The 20,418-nt window shown below is 30.1% G+C and overlaps 1 protein-coding gene across 1 annotated transcript in view; it reads left to right on the top strand.

Annotated features, from left to right (window-relative positions):
- Positions 1-20,418, top strand: part of LOC115886467 (calcium/calmodulin-dependent protein kinase type II alpha chain-like) — a 219,572-nt gene that overhangs the window by 166,350 nt on the left and 32,804 nt on the right. The gene's annotated exons all lie outside the window — the stretch shown is intronic.

Here is a 20,418-nt window from a genome sequence, read left to right as displayed (position 1 = left end):
TTTACCACAGCGTAGTAAAAGCCACCACCCACTTGGAGAAATCCAGCAAAAATAAACAATACCTATAGGTAGAGAAATAGACTTAATGAATTGATGCACAGCCGTATAAATTTTGATTATTAATTCGTATATTGAATGTGTTCGCTCGAAATATTCCCCATTCTGCTATATCCATATAGTGTAATAATGCCGTAAACTTGGAATGAAATACTACTAATGAATATATACTCCTTGTAGAATGTGAATTCGTAGTAAAATGGGTAGTTGGTAGTGGATTATAGATGCATAAAATTTATACTGTGGGTTTCGTTGTAAAAATGATGTTTAGTCTGTTCAGTGAACAAATATGTGATATTTGCATAATATATATTGTTTTTAAACGTCACAAATGTATTAATTTTTGAGACGTAATTAACAATATATATATATATATATATATATATATATATATATATATATATATATATATATATATATATATATATATATATATATATATATATATATATATATATATATATATATATATATATATATAATGTATATATATATATACATTATTTTAATGCCTAAGCGTCAAAGTAAAGCACTTTAAAAATTACTTTTTGTGCCTCGCCTGTATGTCAAACGTGCAGCCTTGCCACAAAAAGTATCATTTTTACTTCTAATAAAACAATATACTATAGTTTTTTTTTATCTTGAAAGTAAATTATATATATCATCGGCTTTATAACAAAAATGCGTATCTCGATTTTTGGCGATTTTGAGATATCAACATCATGGCATGCCTATTGGGTCATTTTATATTCATTTAAAAATTTGCAGTGTTCCATTTAAAAAAAATCATCCCGATCCACTCACACTTGTTTGAGCCACTCTATAGAAGTTAAAATATTTTCTTGAAATACATCCTCGTACATACATTTTGTTGTGGTTTGCATTTAAACAAAATTTTCGAGTTTTTTATTCTAGGAGCTACAGATACCTGACGCACTATTGCCGGACCCTGTATAAAGTATAGCTAAATAAAGTTTATTTTCACGGAGTTTAGTAATACCGTTCCAACTTTTACGTAACGTACTAATTATTGATTAACTAGAGCGTAGTTACGTTAACAAGCTTTAGTTTCGGAATAGTGGAGAACAAATAGAAAAAGAGATAACTGGAGTTTAGTGCGATAGAACTATCGATTAGTGATTATCTGTTCCCTGGATACGAACAAGCTACAAGATAATGCATAGGTACAATGTCGATAATTTATCTCTTGTCGGTAAAATCGCAGCCCTTTGCTAACAAACGACAAGTGTATGGAAATGCCTTTGATAGCATTTTTTCAAGCCTCAATGTACTTATCTAAAAACTTTAAAGGTTAAGTTAAGCCGTAGATTACTAAGCTGGCTTTTTTTTGACTGTAAAAGTTTGGAAGGTCAATATTTTCTTACAAATAAATTGATATTTAAAATATATATTTCAGTTTTACGAAACGCTTTACGACAAACTTACGTTTGGAAACTGGAAACTAATGTCATAACAATATTAAGCATTTGATTCTTAGCTTGTTCTAGCTTGGTAGGTATACCGTGCTGGCAAGTCTCACTTTTGCGTCGGTATTTACATATGTGCAAGTAAATCGCATAGGGATCTTATTAACTCGGAGTGAGAGGAATGCGACAGTGTGCTGTTGCGGCGTTGCCACATTTCTCCGGTACGCCTTTCTCTCGGCTTTTCCCTATCAAGTAAAGTAAAATTACGAGCGCAAACCGCTTATTTTTAAAAGACTTTTTTTTTCGAAAAGATAACTAGATAAAATCATTCTGATGGAGCATCTGAAATGGAATTATAAGGATATCGTTAAGGTCTCCATTTTTTTATAACGAGAAAACTTCAGTAATCGCGATAATCTAAAAACTCAACTTTTTAACACATAACACGCGATAACTTAAAAACCACCTTAGATATTGAAACTTTTTTTATTTTGAAGTTCGGATCTTTTACAAGATATTTAAATATGACAAAATCGATATGCTTGTTTTTTTTTTCATTCAAAAATTTTAAAAAACCTATCCATTTACTTTTAGTGCATAGCAATTTTCAGCAATCGTATAACTTTTTTATTTATAAAGATTTTCACATAATGTCTGCGAAGAAAATATAGCAGAAATATTAAGAAAGTGTTTGGAAAAAACTACAATCAATTATTTCTAATGCATTTCGAGATATCGATTTATAATAATATAATAATATAATAATACTTTATTTTGCATGAATATCATTTACAACAAATGTAATTTACAAATAAAAAATAACAATAAAAAAAACATGCAAAAAATGAACTGAAGACAATTAAAATTGGTTTAAATTCAGTTCCTGTCAGATCACAATATCAGCTAGTATAAATGTGTGTTATGTAGCTAAATTATTTTACTGTAACTTATCTACAAATATAAGTAAATTATATAGTAATCCTATGACTAAGAAAATTTAGTATGAAATTCAAAGAAATAAACACAAAAGAAAAGTATTTTATACTAAAATAATTCTGAGGTAAAAAAAAACTAAGAGGGAAGAGAACTATCCAGAAAATGTTTTTTAAGTTTATTTTTAAATGCAGCACTCTGAAGGTTCATCATTTCTGTTGGTAAACAGTTGTAAAGCTTGGAAATATTAAATGAGAAACATCTAGTGAACAATGCTGTTTTGTGAGGTGGTGGAGTAATAAGTACCTTAAATCTAAGGTTTAAGTTGTGCACATCTGTTCTGAATTTTATTTTATTCACCAAGTATGGAGGACACTTCTTAGAAATAACTCCATGAAATAATACCAATGAATGCATCTTACGTCTGTTTTCCATATTCAACCACTTAGCTTCTTTTAACTTATGCGAAATGGGATCATATTTTCTTATACCATAAATAAAACGTAGGCAGCTTTTTTGAAGCTTCTCTATTCTTCTCTATTCTCTTATATTATGTATTCAGAGTTCTAATAGCGCGACCACTCTCGAACACCAACTCAATTCCACTTATTTTTACCAAAAATGCAAGTGTTTCTAACTTGCACTTAAAAATTTACAAGCTATAGGGAAAATTTCAACGACTCGTTAATAAATAAACAAGTAAAGTATCAGGAGAGATAATTAAATCGTGAAGCTATACGCATGATGTACACCTTTTCGTAGAATTTTAAGTACTGACAGAGGTACTGATTGGGTCGACCGGTTGCTATATCTCCTTCTACGTCTCTTACAATGTGCACAGTTTCTCGGTTTATTTCATACGTTTGGCAACGTGTTTACTCTTCTCTCTTTGTTCAGTTCATTATAAACGCATTACTCTTCTTACATATGGAAATCTCGACCCAAGATTAACCTTTGCCAGCCCTTAGTATGAGAAGTTTGTAGTAAAATATCTGTTTCTTTGAAAGTAGATGGCAAACATAATTTACTAATAAAAGATTGAGTTTGGATTTCTGTACCTTTTATTTTTGATATTGCAGAATGCAGAATGTATGGGGGTGTATCCTTTTTTTAGTTATAACTGTATAACTCATAGCTTTGACAAAACCCAGTCTCTGAAATGGTTTTATAGAGGTTAGTTCTCTATCTCTGATATCAGTCCTACCAAAGTTTATGGCACGAATGGATGTCGTCTCGTCTCACTCCGTTATGAGGTGTTTTGGAGTGATGAGGTCTTTCAGTTATGAGGAGTTATGAGGAATCACATTCTAATTTTGCAACAGTTGTGTCTAACAATTCTTGTGTCTAACAGTTCATCATTGACAGTTGTCACTTCTAAAAAACAACAGATATGTAAATATCAGTAGGAACACATAGAAGGCCCGCATTAATACACATAATTGGCAAGTGTGTCTCCCACACGATGTGGCAAATGTCCGTGTGTTCAACGTTGGGAGGTGTTTGCCACATCGTTTGGGACCGGCTTTAGTATTATATTCTATTTTCTTGTTGAGATTAGATCATATTGATCACATGTATATGTGCTATTTTGATAATGTTATAATCCATTGCATAATTTCTGATAACGAAAAGAGACATTATTTGTGATGTTCTGTTTTACCGCTATCGTACGTTAATTTCTTCCACTTTGTACGACAACTCCCTAATTGTGAGCCAAACACCCGATCTGATAACGGCCAGTCCTCGAGCCGTTTAGTCTCCTCGCCAGATAGGGGCGGCTTTATATTTTTAGAGCCGATTAGAAAACGTGTTGCAAAGTTTTAATCGGCTCCGAGGCGTATGCCCGAGGCAATCTTGTCTCGTTTTATCTAGAGCGACGACTGCACCAGAAATTTGGCGCAAAAGAGCTTGGCTTAATTCAATTTGTGTGGCTTTTAAAGAGGAAGACTGATTGATGAAAATTTGTAATTTTCTTAGACTTAGTAAAAAGACTTTTCTAATCAAATTCTCATAGCTTTTAGATTTAGAATTTAGAATTTAGAATGAGTGGGAGGGGGGTTAATCACTTCGACCTTACAGATCCATTGTGTCCCCCTTTCTTGAATCATAACTCATCATACAGTCCCAGGGCTTTGACAAAAGCCAGTATCTGGGACGGTTTTATAGAGGGTAGTTCTCCATCTCCAATATCAGTCGTACCAAAGTTCATGGCACGAATGGTTGTCGTCTCGGCGCACTCAGTGATGAGGTGTACTGGTGTTTCACCATCTTCCCCACAGAATCTGCATTCACCGTTTCTTCTTAGTTTCAATCTACTGAGGTGTTCATTAGCTTTTAGATTTACACCTATATTTTATTTTAATTAAATAAATATTAGATTGAAAGTCATAAGATTTTATTTTTTTAAGTTTAGTTATTAGATTTTGAAATAATAGTGTATTGTTTTATTATGAGTAAAAATGATACTTTTTGTGGCGATGCTGTTTGTTTGACATAGAGGCGAGACACAAAAAGTAATTTTTGATTGGAATAGAACACGCTATTTTTGAAGTAAATTTTCTTTACGCGCGTTGGGAGTAAAAATTCAAGGCCGTGCCAATTCAAGTGTTGTCACAGCTACCCCATTCAGGGTAGATCTACCCCTTTGTAAAACAATTTAACCCCGCTATCTCGTAATAATCTACCGCGATGAAAAATAAGCTTGTGGCAACACTGGGTAACCATCTGTGGTTAAATCACTATAATATAAACTATACAGGGTTGTTCACCACATACGACACGGAGTATTGTAGCTAAACGACTAGATTTTTACAAATTGTAAGTTTTGGGTTCGTTGAAGGACTATTAGAGCTACAATTTAAAAATATTTTTACAAGATACAGAGTGTCCCAAATAAATAAAAAATATCAAAGTTGTATTTTTTAAATGGAACACCCTGTATATTATTACATTTTTAGTTTCTACGATTAAAATAAAGGTAAATTTGATAAAGGTTTATTACACTCAAACCTTACCGTTTTTGAAATATTTTCAATTTTGTGAAATTGCAGTCAAAATTTTAAGGCTTCATTTCTCCAAGGGTATCAAAGTTTTTAATACTAAATATTTACTGAAGTTTATTTATTGATCAGTTATTGTGTTGCAATAATAAAAATTATACTACCTTATACAGAGTGTCTAAAATTTTATTTTAAATAATTACTAGCTTTAAACGGCAATAAGTTGTTTAATTTAAATGGAATACCCTGTATATTTTATAAGAATCACATGCACAATTTAATTGTCTATCAAATTGTATTATACCATTTTTTACCTATTTCTTCAAGTTTCCGTAGAAAATGCATTTTCTTGTAATTTTAAATTTATTTATCAATATACCCATGGAATACTGACATTTTAGATTATTTTTAAAGATGTACCAAATTATATAAAATAATATTGTCGATATAATTTGTTTATTTCATTAAAAAATAAAAAAACTGTTTAAATATTTGTTATTAAGAGGACCAATTAATATGATTCCAGTATTCAAACTACATTAATTGACTGTTTGCGTTGATTAATAATAATTGCTCCAAAAACTAAAAAACTTAATTTTTTATGTGTATTAGACAGTGTGGTAAAAAGTAACACCTTAAAAATGATATTTCATTTTTTGACAAATGCTTATTTGTAACAACAGAGACATTCATTTTTATAACTTATTATTATATTGATTTCTGATTCAAATCCACATTTATTTAGAATAATTTATTCACGAACATAATTAAGTATGTAATTAATTAGTATTTGGGCGGAAATAATGGTGGTATATTTAATTAATGGTATACTCTTTTATGAAGATTTAAATAGTTTTCTTTTTGCATACAAATGGGCTAGTAATATTATCATTTTGTTAAAAACGATAATATTACTAGCCTGTACATTTTGTACATTTTTTGTACATAATCTAAAATGTCAATATTCCATGAGTGTATTGATAAATGAGGTCTAAATTATAAGAAAATGCATTTTCTACGAAAACTTGAAGGGATAGGTAAAAAGTGGTATAATACAATTTGTTAAAATAAAATTTTTAAATAAATATTTAAAACTAAATTATGCATCTGATTCTCCTAAAACATACAGGGCGTTCAATTTAAATTAAACAAGTTATTGCCGTTTAAAGCTAGTAATTATTTAAAATAAAATTTTAGACACTCTGTACAAGGTAGTATAATTTTTATTATTGCAACACAACAACTGATCAATAAATAAACTTCAGTAAATATTTAGTATTAGAAAACTTTGATACCCTTGGAGAAATGAAGCCTTAAAATTTTTACTGCAATTTCACAAAACTGAAAATATTTCAAAAACGGTAAGGTTTAAGTATGATAAACCTTAATAAAATTTACCTTTATTTCAATCCTAGAATCTAAAAATAGAATAATATACAGGGTGTTCCATTTAAAAAATACAACTATAGCATTTTTTACTTATTTGGGACATTCTGTGTTTTGTAAAATTATTTCTAAATTGTAGCTCTAATAGTTCTTCAACGAACCCAAAACTTAAAATTTGTAAAAATCTAATTGTTTAGCTACAATACTCCGTGTCGTATGTGGTGAACAACCCTGTATATATATAAAAAAGTCACTATAATAAACTTGATACTTTACCAACCTTGATGTGTACCAATTGTCTGGTTGTGTATTAGGAAGTAAATTTTCATGCATATTTTCATCGATAGGTTTGTCGCTTCTGAATATCGGGCTAGGAAAAGCATTTAGATCATTTGCCAGCTCAGAATTACAATTTAGAATTAGTAACTCGTATTTTCATAGAAGGACGCGGTTATATTTATTATTTCAAACCAATAATCAACGAGAATATTCGTATAATTTAATAAAATTACTGTAAATCACCATAAATAATGAATTGTTTTTGTAATTGAACAGTAATTTCTGTATTATTAATCCGATAAATGATGAAGTTAAACAATTGTGATCGATTAAAATTTTATTTTGAATGAAACTTCTGTTAACAACATTCTTAGAATTCGAACATGAATTGAATAATGACAAGACAAGTAACATCTGCCTAAAAAGACAGCGATTTAAAGTGACAATTTGGTTATGTAAAATTTAGAGTGACAATTTTGATTATGCAAAAGAAATACATATTCTTCATGAGTTTACTGGTTACCTAAGGATTAACATTAATTTATAAATAATATATGAATAATGAACAAAATATTTAACAACATGAATAATGAACAAAACATTGAAACAAAAACAGACCATACAAAACAAATTGTTGGATAGTAGCAGTTAGTAGCAGTCAGAGATATAGATGTAGTAGTATTTTGGTTTAATGACCACAGCTGCCAGGGCTATTCGACCGGGTGATGTTTTTCCACATCAGACTTTATTCAAATAATCTTAGAAGTTTATTTTAAAGTAAAATAGGCTTCATTTTTAAAAGAAATATGAGTCTAGATATTTCACCGAAATAAAAGAGATCTAATAAAAAACCTAATATTTGTCTGATAACATAGGTTTTCATGTATACATATATAGGTAACTTTGTTTTGCAGTCAGAAGGGTTTGTATATTCAAATTATTTCTTTGAGGATTGGATATTGTTTTATAAATTATATTTAACTTTTATCTTCTTTTGCATAGTGTGTGGCAGTTAAGAAGGAATATAATTTTTGCTACGGATTTAACCTCTTAAGTAATGATGTCGCTATACAGTAAAAATTAAACTTAATAATGGTACAAATCAAAAATATCTAATTTAGTCAAATCTCTGTGGCTTTAGTTAAATCTTTATGCTTCCATTTAGGAAAACACAAAAAGGATGAAGCCCAACAATTTAATACACGAGCAACTCGAAATTTTTCGAGATGCACAACACTGCAGTTTATGTCATGACTATGAAAGTTTATAACGGAATATATTCCATTTTTGGTGCATGGCATTTTTGCATAAATATTCGCCAAAAGCGGAAAGCGTCTAGCCATTTTCTTCGATCGATGCGGAAAACTTACTACAGAGACGTTTCTATCATCTGATAACGCAACACATAAATTCATTTTTCAGTGAAAAATAGCTTCTAGCAACAGAATTCGGAAAATATTGTATAAATTTTGAGTCAAAATTCGACTTTTTTTCACAGATTTTCATATAATAATGAAAACGATAGCGCATGACATGGGTTAAATAGTTTCAAAACTGACCTTTCGATATACAGGGTTGTCCACATTGTATTCGGGAAACTTTGGCAGCATATTCTGCAGATAAAAATACGTAAAAATGTTTGTGTTAGGGAAATATCTAAAATGCTTCGTTAAGGGAATACAGGGTATAGAAATTTCATTTTTATTTCGATATTTTCCAAATAATTTGGAAAAAATCTGAACTCACGTTGATACTTATTATATATTTATTATAATGAATATCGGTATCTGGTATTTTTTGACATGAGAAATTTGATTTCGACGTCAATATAACTCCGGCTTGTAGGGGGCGCCACCCACATATATACATAGGAAATATACAATTTCACCGTCTTTTACATAAAAAATATATCTGGGTAATAATCGCTACAAGCAACCGTTCTCGCCATACTTGGAATTGAATTTATCAATACATGTCATTATTGGCAAAAAATTGAACAAGGTGATTAGATAGTTATTTGACTGAAATTATGAATTTGGGAGCTTTTTATTTTTTTAATTAATTATAAATTTTTCTAGAAAAAATTATGATAAAACAATTTCTTGAGTCTTTGCCATAAAAGATTTAATTCATAAAATATTAAATTTAATAAGGTGTTGCCTTTCAAAGAATGTGACTAAAATGTATGTTTTATCTTGTAGCTGGTTGTATCGAGCGAGCAGATGATCATTAATTCATAGTTCTCGCGTACTAAACTCCAGTTATGCGTTTTGCTATTTATCCTCCTCTATTATGGAGCTCTACATTATTAATCTAGCTTATGTTCAATCGTTATAGTACGGCAAACATAGTATAAATATATATATATATATATATATATATATATATATATATATATATATATATATATATATATATATATATATATATATATATATATATATATATAACTAAAAAACTTTATGAGCTCTCAAGAGTGCTTTGTAACTTTATATTATGATGATAAACAATTGTTATAGAATATCAATAAGAGAATGAAAGGCTAGGCTTTTGCTACTAAAACAGAAAACAAAAGAATAATATAAAATTTATTTAAATAAATTATAAAATATATTTAAAAAAAAATTATAAAATATATTTAAATAAAAATTATAAAATATATTTCAATAAAAATTATAAAATATAATATTTAAATAAAAATTATAAAATGTATTTTTTTACAAGTAAAAAAATATTGCAGTTGCGGTGCTGTTTTCCGTTTAGATTTCAGCCATTCGTGTTTTACAAAAATAACTTTTCTTATTTGTTAGTTCTTTGTATCAGTGACAAAAATAAAAAATATTTTGATAAAAATAAGAAAGAAATAATTAAAAACAGAACCATCTTATCTAATGTTCAAGCAGCATTAAAAGCGATCAACTCAGTAACCATTAATTCGAAGTTGGTTAAAGAATGTATAGAGAAGCTGAACAAATTAGGCAAAGAAAATGAAGACCTCATACTCTGGGTTCCAGCCCACCAAGGGATAGAAGGCAATGAAAAATCAAACGATCTAGCTAGAACTTAATTTTTCTAACGAACTAACTGAACCAGAACCGTAATCAAGCATGTATAAATAATTTATTGTGTTTTTGTCAATGAAAGATCAAAAATAAAAGAAAGTCAGTCAGTACATATTATTGGTATCAAATATATATAGACAACATACACAATTCGTATATCTTTAACACCTTCATTATCGCATTTTTGAATAAAATCTAATATACGTATTAATTTGAAAATTTGCAAAATGTATAATAATAAACATTTAAGTGCATAATAAAATTAGAATGAACATTTTGACATCATATTTTTAGACTTGTAAAGCACCTTAAGTTAACTACCCCAGACGATAATTCTCTATTTTATATTGACCTAAAAAACGCATCGTTTTAAACCGTAAAAGCAATTACCTTTTTATGTAAATTAGGTAAAACGTAATATCAACAATGAGCGTCGTTAAATATAAATATTTGCTGCAGAACTTTTATAGCTGAACAGTTGGGTCCTAAATAATATCGATTTGTTTTTGTCCGTCTAAAATATTCAGTTGGTTAGTATCGATTTTCAAATCTAGGTTACTTCTTAATGAGCGTTTTTCTTTAACTGTTTCCAATTCTATTACTTAAATTCTTAGTTGCTAAGTTATATATTTGTACGGTATATTATTATTAGTTGTAATCTGAGAACTGTAATATTAATTTTTAATATGCTTATCGACAACTGTTATATTATAGATACTTTGATAAACAATGCTATTAAATTTAATCACCGAATTCAGTTATGCATTATATTACATTTCTGATTGATACGAACTCTGCGTTGATATACCGTATGGTTTTGACATAGTAAATCTATAAATACCCTTGAAACACCGGATTCCGATTGATCATCTAAGTTAAGCAACTTTATAGAGAGTGAGTATTTGAATGGCTGGATGTTTTGTGAAAAATAATGCTATATAAACTTTACAGTATTACCTCGCTTTTAACAGATTTATATTTCTAAAGTATCGGAAAACAATGTCAGATAATACAAAATTATTTCTTATGCTTCTGTTCATAATTTATTGTACTATGATTGACATTTTCTGTCATAAAGTTAACTATCAGTATCAAGGGATCTTTAAATTATACAATCTTTATTCATATTTTATAATATGAAGTACATAATACCGGGTGCGTCTGAAAAGTGGCTCCCCCTATAATTTTTTTATTTTTTCAGTTAAAAAATGAAACTTGGTGTGTTAGTATATGAACTAAATTAGAATTGATCGACGTATTCAATTGTTTTCCGTCACTTCCTGTTTCACCGGAAATTACTACAACTTTTGATTTTTAAATAGCACCCTCGATATTTTTTACTTTATTCGATATAAATTAACACTGTGAATAGAATGACATATCATTTGCGAACTTTTGACATTTTTGCATATGGTTTATCTGAAATTATAACTTGCGGTTCATAACGAAAATTTGGCTCGAAATATCAAGTGTGTGGTATCAAATTATTCGTAAAAAAATGCTTTTTCCAAATATGCTAATGAACCACCCTCGTTCCGTTGGAAAAAATTGAGATATGATTAAAAATACGATTTGGGCATCTTCTAACCGGCCAGGACAAGACACTAAAAACATTAGACGATCAAATCTATTTTTCCGATGCTCCTTGATTAAAAATTAGTATTTTTAACATAGCCATGGCACTCCAGATTGAATTTTCATTTACGATTTTTTATTAAGCGAGAATGTCAAAAGTTGACATATGATATGTCATTCTATTCAGAATGTCATTTTCCATCGAATAAAGTAAAAAAATGCCGACGATGTCATATAAAAATCAAAAGTTGTAGTCATTTCCGGTAAAACAGGAAGTGGCCAAAACAATAGAATGCGTCAATCAATCCTAATTTATGTCATATACTAACATACCAAATCTCGTTTTTTATCTAAAAAATAAAAAAGTTATAGGGGTGAGCCACTTTTGAGACGCACCCGGTATATTTCCTTTAAAAATATTTATTTTATAAAGTATACTATACTAAACTTCCAGTCAAATTGTAGTTTTTAAAACATACATATATCTTGTATTAAATGACAATAATTGAATATCTCTATCATTTTTTCAGGAATATATTTTTAAAATATCCGAGAACAATGTTAATGCACTTTATCTAATATGTCTGTACATAATTTATCTTAGCCTGATTGACATTTTATATAATAAAATTATTTGTCACAAAATCTTAACCCATATCAGTATAAAGGTAATTTGTATTTTGACTTGTTAATTCCAAAGCGGCCGTACTATTCTTTGGCAAAAACGGCCGCCAAATTGCGATCGCACTTTTACACGTAACCATTTTGTAGAAAACCAAGGCTTAACAGCTATTACATTGAAGGATATATATTTTTTATGAGTGCTTTTTATAAACTTAGAGTTAATTTAAAACCGTATACTTTTCTACCTTTAAAATTTTATGTTTTTTTTTAATTTTTATTAAAAAACGATAATTCTATTACCCGGCCGGATAGCCGTGGCTATTAAACCAAAATACTACATCTATATCTCTGACTACTACTAACTGCTACTAACCAACAATTTGTTTTATGTGGCCTGTTTTTGTTAAAATGTTTTGTTCATTATTCATGTTGGGGATTTATTTTTAAATTAATGTTAATCGTTAGGCAACCAGTAAACTCATGGTACATGTATTTCTTTTGCATAATAAAAATTGTCACTCTAAATCGCTGTCTTTTTTTAGACAGATGTCACTTGTCTTGTCATTATTCAATTCATTATTCGAATTCTCATAATGTTGTTAACAAAAGTTTCATTTTAAAATAAAATTTTAATCAATCACAATTATTGTTTATCTCCATCATTTACCGGATTAATAATACAGAAATTACAGTTCAATTACAAAAATAATTCATTATTTATAGTGATTTACAGCAATTTTATTAAATTATACGAATATTCTCGTTGATTAATGGTTTGAAATAAATATGACAGTGTCCTCCAATGAAAATGAGAGTTACTAACTCTAAATTCTAAGCCAAATTCTGAGCTGGCAAATGAGCTATTGAATTATTTTTTACCTAAACTGTTATTCAGACGCTACAAACCTATTGACGAAAATATGCATGAAATCAAGGTTGGTACAGTATCAAGTTTATTATAATGCTTTTCTTAGCCGCGTATAGCACAGATCATTGCCCAGCGTTGCCACAAGCTAATTTTTCATCGGAGTAGATTTTCACGAGATTACAGCGATCTACACTGAATGGGGTAGCTGTGGCAATACAGCCGCTTTCACTTTTCTTCTCGCTATATCGCGCATCACGGTACGTCACAGACCGTGTGTCGAAAATTCGCTCGAGTACTCAATTATTGAAATAACCGACATCTCTCGATTATGAACGAGCAATGCAAGTGACGAGTTACGAGCGACGAACGCAAGCGATTCTAGAATGAAATAATTTGAAATCCGATTTTAATGTGACATACTCGATACAAAGCCGAGCGAATTTTCTACATACATTGCAGGTAGCAAATTTATACGACGTTATCCGTTGCATTACAAAATGTTACGACCTACATCGACAATACTTCAAAGTAAACTAAATTAAGCAATTACTCGTCGCTCGTCGCTTGCTACTTGCCATTCTTCACCGAAAGAATATGTGCTCTGCGCACGCAACTGCTCGGCGTTACAAGTTGCAAGTACAAGCGACGAGTGACGAGCGAAAAACCGTATTTATAATACGTGCAAAATTTCGCTCGAGCGATCGCTCGATTATTGAAATCGCTTGAAACTCGAGTACTCCATTATTGAAATTTATCGGTTTTTTCCATCACTAGACTAGACTTAAAATTTAATTATGTACTAGCGCAGTGTTTGTACTATCACAAAAAAGTATTGAATACCGTTGTTTTAAACACAAAATCTATACGCGTTCAAACTAGGCCACAGAACGTGTACGTATTAAACTGTATCGATGGTAAAGTTCCACATGCGTCACTGATAACAATGGAAAATGCACGATCGCTGTCTGATGCTATCTGACATTAATCGTTGATATTAACATCAGGTAAATCGATTAATTCGTCAAACACGGTTCGGGTGGCTTAACAACGTTACAGCTTGTCAAGTGAGAGATATTGGTCGCTTGAGAGTATTAGTCAGAAAATAGGAGGCCCGAATTGATAACGGAAAAAAGCTGATAACTGTGCTTGTTTGTGTGCGCGCGTATATGTACAGGGTGGTCGAAATTGGTTTGTTTTAATAGAGAAAACCTATTTCCTGACTAGATAGAGCAAAACCGACATAGATGTCATGGGCTCGATTTCTGAGACACGTTTAAAGGCGTACCCCGCCTGTTGATATTTTTACTGCCAGATACGGGGTCTTTTTGAATTTTTTATCATTTGGAAAATTGCCCATAACTTTTTTATTTCGCGAAATAATAAAATTTTGTAAAAACGTTCTAAAGGTACTTTTTTAAGCACAATCCAGTGGCGTAGTCAGTTTTTTTTCTATGTTTGCGCTTTTTTGTCATAAATAATGAAAAATATAATTTTTAAAGTGAAAATCATAGTTGGCTATGAACTTTTAACCCTTTCCAACGATAGAAAGTTAAGGGTATCTATTTCTAAGAATCAGAGAAATATTAGGTTTTTTATCTTTATATCGAAGCGGGCCTTGGATTTTGTGTTAACCTATTTGCCTATTTTTTATCACAATTTAATGTTCTATATTATTATTTATTTGCATAATTAAAGACTTTTGGAAAGGTAAATTTTCATTCTATATTAGTATTAGTAAATACAATTGAAATCGATACAATAAACAAAGAATAATACTAAAAAACGTATTTTTTGAGTGACGAATATAGTTTTCTAAAAAAAAATCAAAGATGTTCAAACTGAGCACCTCCTCGTTGAATACACAATAAACATTTTTTGCGCACAGAGTTACAATGATTTATTAGGCGAACTGGTGTAATAAGTTCAAAAGCTTGCCTAGTAGCCTTCTGTAATTCTTCTCTCGTCCCAATGGTTCTTCCCTTATACATATACAGGGTGTTTCAAAACAAATGCGAAAAACTTTAGGGGGTGATTCCTTGTTCAAAATAAAGGGTAGTTTGCTTTATAAACGTTGGGTCAAAAGTCAACCATTAGGGAGATATCGCGGTACAAAGATGGCGGAAAAATAATGTTTTTATTTTATATCTTGAAAACGAAAAGAGATAGACTAATGAAATTTTATGGAAGCATTACTGTTATGAAAACACACTTTCAGGTAATTTTTTTACTTTTTTAAAACGAGTGGAAGGGGTTGAAATAAACTACCCCTATCATTCTTGTTAACGAAATTTAAAGAAAAATCTTATCAAACACATGCAAATGCTTTAATTTGGATAGTTTAGTTTGTTTAGAAACTTTTTTACCTCTTGTGTTTTTGATAAAACTCACCGATTGGAAATTAAAAAATAAAATGTAAAGCATTACATGTCAGGACAAAAAACATTTTTAGATTAAGAATCTAGTGATAATAACGATAATAATAATCATCTAGATAATAATGTATTGCAGTAGAGTAATGTCAAATAAAATAATATTAGGAACATCCTAAAAAGTAACAGCGGCTGACTAGATTTTTTCCTAAAAAAATTACAGCAGCCCACTAGATTCCTTATCAGAAAATGTTTTTTGTCCTGACATGTAATGCTTTACATTTTATTTTTTAATATCAAATCGATGAGTTTTATCAAAAAAATACAAGAGATAAAAAAGTTTCTAAATAAACTAAACTCTCCAAATTAATTTTTTTGCATATATTTGATAAGATTTTTGTTTAAATTTCGTTAACAAGAATGATAGGGGTAGTTTATTTCAACCCCTTCCACTCATTTTAAAAAAGTGAAAAAATTACCAGAAAGTGTGTTTTCATAACAGTAATGCTTCCATAAAGTTTTATTAGTCTATCTCTTTTCGTTTTCAAGATAAAAAATAAAAACATTATTTTTCCGCCATCTTTGTACCGCAATATCTCCCTAATGGTTGACTTTTGACCCAACGTTTATGAAGCAAACTACCCTTTATTTTGAACAAGGAATCACCCCCTGAAGTTTTTCGCATTTGTTTTGAAACACCCTGTATATAAGGTCTTTTAATTTCCCCCATAAAAAAGTCGAAAGGAGTTAGCAATCCAATTCTCTCTATATTCTCCATTTAATAGTGCAGTTGTAACCCTGGCGTTTTAATTGAAAATGTAATACTAATATAGAATATGTTGATTTGCCTTTTCAAAGGTCTTTAGTTATGCAGATAAATAATATTATAGAATATTAAATTGTGATAAAAAAATAATTATGCAACTAGATCCAGAGGAAATCAAAGCCCGATTCGATACAAAGATTAAAAAAACATAATATTTCTCTCATTCTTAGAGATAAATAGACGTAACTTTATATCGTTGGAAAGGGTTAAACGCCAGCATAATTTTAAATTCATAGCTAACTATGATTTCCATTTAAAAAATTATATTTTTTATTATTTCTGACAAAAAGAGCAAGTATAGAAAAAACTTACTACGCCACTGGATTTTGTGAAAAAAGTGCCTTAAGAACGTTTTTACAGAATTTTATTATTCCGCGAAATACAAAAGTTGTGGGCAATTTTCCAAATGGTAGAAAATTCAAAAAGACCCCGTATCTCTGTTGGCAGTGAAAATATCAACAGGCGGTTTACGCCATTAAACATTTCTCAGAAATCGAGCCCATGACATCTATGTCGGTTTTGCTCTATCTAGTCAGGAAACAGGTTTTCTCTGTTAGAGACCAATTTCGACCACCCTGTACATCAATTTTACATACTAATTTTAATTTATTAATAGATATTTTATACAGATAAAACTTTTTAATGGGTAATAAATTGTCCAGAATATTATGAGCCTCTGGACACTATTTATCTATTGCAAATACCCAATTGATCAGTTCAGATTATTCGCATGCAGGAAATATGAACTCAATAATACGAAATAAGAGAAAGAGCGTCAAAACTGAAAAATTGTCAAATTGGAGAGTTTAAAACGATTACAACAGTTAAAATCCGAATCCTATAATAATTGGTCTCGTATTTTTGTTTACATTTTTTGAAACTCACAACCACAGGCGGACTAAACAGATTAATTGCAGTAACAATGTTTTGACACGCGAATTACATAAAAACATAAATATTGTCATTTCATATAGGGAACATATTGGTTCGTCAAAAGACACCTAAAAATGTGAAAAGAATAATCTGCTTTTAAATTAAATTACAATGCTAGATATAATAGCTGGAGGGATGTTACATAAATTAATAAATTTGTTTGTAATATTTGTCGTGATAATGATTTTTTTTAAACGACACATTTATAATAGAATGATTATCTTTTAAACGACTTTACTGAACAAACCAAAAGGTTTAGCTATAGGAACACGATATATCGTTGAAAAGCAATTTTGTTATTATGTTTCGATTTTATAAACAATATACAAAGGCTTAAATTTAAAATAACAATGATTTGATCTTTTTTATAACAAACGGAAATATTTTTTTTTATCTCCCTGTTTGATATACAATCGGATGATTTACAGATCAAATATGTCGACCTTCCTTAGCCTATAAACCAAATTTCAGCTTTCAATATACTGGATTTATAACTTAACCAATGCTTATTTAAGGTCATGTGTTTGTCAATTTCACACATGTTTTATTTTGTATTTCGGAAACTGTTAGAGATAGATATAGATTAGTATAATAGAAAAATTATGAGATTGGAAAGTAGCTTTGAAAAATGTAATAGTATACTATAGCAATGGGATTCTGTAAGCTCGTTATATAAAATTTCTTGCTAATGACTCATTATGATATTTTTAGGATGTATAATATCATTTTCCTCGATTTACGAAATTGGCCGATTGATATTTTCATTCCAACCAATCAAAAAATTTCTCGAAATTTATTGATTGGTTATTCGAAAACTATCATGACCCGAACGCGGTGTTCGGCTAGATTCGGCAAAACAGATGTTAAAAGTTCTTACTATAGTGATAATAATTAAAATTATATCGACACATTTATATATTATTTTTGAAAAGTGTTCCATATATCGTCAATTTCTTTCATAGATTCATTAATATTCCTTGAATATGTACAATCGAAATGAGAAGAGCGCAAATTACCTTAGGAATGGTCGATAACATTCACAATATAATTTTAAGATAACTTGATACTGTCTTTTCCCGGTATTTTTTTATCAACAAGCATAATATACAATATGATCGAAAAAAAAACGGTGGCAGCGATAGGTTTGGAATGAAGATCGCTGTCATCAGGCCGACTTTGCTGTAACCCTCAATCTGACCAGAGAGAACACTAATAACTAAAGTGAGGGAGACCGATCAACGTTAATTTTTGAAGACTGTTTTAGTGGCGCGGCCTTTGGCGTCTAACCCAAACTATGAGCGCATTATCGATATAGTAGGTTGCATTCATACCTATATACTGGCGCCAAAAATTTAAAATTTGTGTATTTGAACCGAATCTTAATCTTTCAAGTTTATAATAAGAAATCTTCGTAGTTTTTTTAGATTATTTTGTTGACAACGAAAATTTATTATTAGACTTTAAACCCTATAAATAAAATACTGTGTAGGAACATAATAATTTATTTAACTTAGTTTGTTTTCAGTTTTTGCAGAATTCATTTACCAGGTCTTTGGTGGGTTGTGGATTGTCATGCCTTTTCTTGAACTAAAAATAAATAAGTTCAATTTTTCACTAAGGTTTAATTTTACATGCTTACCAGTTTAGGTAATCCGTTTCTGTGCATGTCGTAGCCCATACTCCTTGCCATACTCCAACTGAAGGAATACTCCAATCTTCAATATCTTTTTTATCTAACTTGAAGCAATTTTTTATCAAGCTTTTTATCTAATGGAAGCAGGGTTGGGAGCTCGCACAGAGTATCAGTAGGTATTCCGTAGGTATTCAATGTTTTTGATAGTCTTTATTCTATAACAAGAACCTATCAGTTGAAGAAAATAATTTGTATTACTGGTAATTGGTAATAATACCTAGTCGTTCCATAGGTATCAGAAAAGAATAAGAATGTGATGCTTTACTTTTACAATCGGATTTATCCCATAGGTTATGCTTACCTATGTAAATTAGCAATGTACGACTATTAGTACGAGAGCTAGCAACGTCGGAAAAACAAGTATTTTAAGACGTCTGGCTCTTTGATATATCTTTTACTATGCTCTCTAGAACAGCATGAGGCCCGTCTGGCTGCCGGTAAACGTTGCGTTCCCTACTGCGCATTCTATATTTTATTAGTCATTTAAATTCTAGTATTGAATATAAACCGACCGAGTCTCCATAACTCAATGCATAGAGTTTCAGACCACGAACCGAGGAGTCAGAGTTCGAATCCGGGTCAGGACAAAAACTTTTTTATTTTATTTTCGTTTGTATTCTGATAGTAAAGTATTAAATATTTATTTTTTTTTAATCACCAGAATTATTTAATACTTTACTATCAGAATATATAAGAAAATAAAATAAAAAAGTCTTTGCCCTGACCTAGGTTCGAACTCTGAATCGTCGATTTGTAGTCGGAAACTCTACGCACTGCGCTATGGAGACATGTTCGATTTATATTTAATACTAGAATTTATAGGACTAAATTTAAAAAATGTAGGATCTTCTTCCGATGCGCAGTAGTGAACGCAACGGATATCGGCAGCCAGACGGGCCTCATGCTGTTGTAGAGAGCATAGTAAAAGATATATCAATATCGTATACTGTTCCAGAGAGCAAAAAATATAAAAAGATATATCAAAGAGCCAGACGTCTTAAAATACTTTCTTGAAAACGTTGCTAGCTGTTAGACTATATTATGTGCACTCACTATTACTATTACGTATTTTAAAATAATTACGGAGATAAAACTTACCTTTAAAGGAAACGTTTTGTCTGGATCTCAACCACAAAACAAAAATTACAAAAATGCCGAATAATCGTGCAATCTCAAATAATCAATAATGACAATCATATGACAATAATCTTCTCTTCTCACAAGCTAAAAGAACAGGTACATTCATTCAAAAACAATGTATTACTCCGATTATCAACAGATTTTAGTTATCTCCTTCTAGAGCTAAGAAATAGAAAAAGCTACTGACAATCTAATTAATCCTGTCAAATGTTTAACTTGCAAAGTTGAAAACTTCCTTTTTTGACCG

The sequence above is a fragment of the Sitophilus oryzae genome, unplaced genomic scaffold, assembly GCF_002938485.1.
Source record: "Sitophilus oryzae breed Bouriz unplaced genomic scaffold, Soryzae_2.0 scaffold_489_pilon_pilon, whole genome shotgun sequence".
Classification (NCBI taxonomy): domain Eukaryota; kingdom Metazoa; phylum Arthropoda; class Insecta; order Coleoptera; family Curculionidae; genus Sitophilus; species Sitophilus oryzae.
Note: the sequence above shows the minus strand (reverse complement) of the source record. Positions and strands in the feature narration are given on the sequence as shown.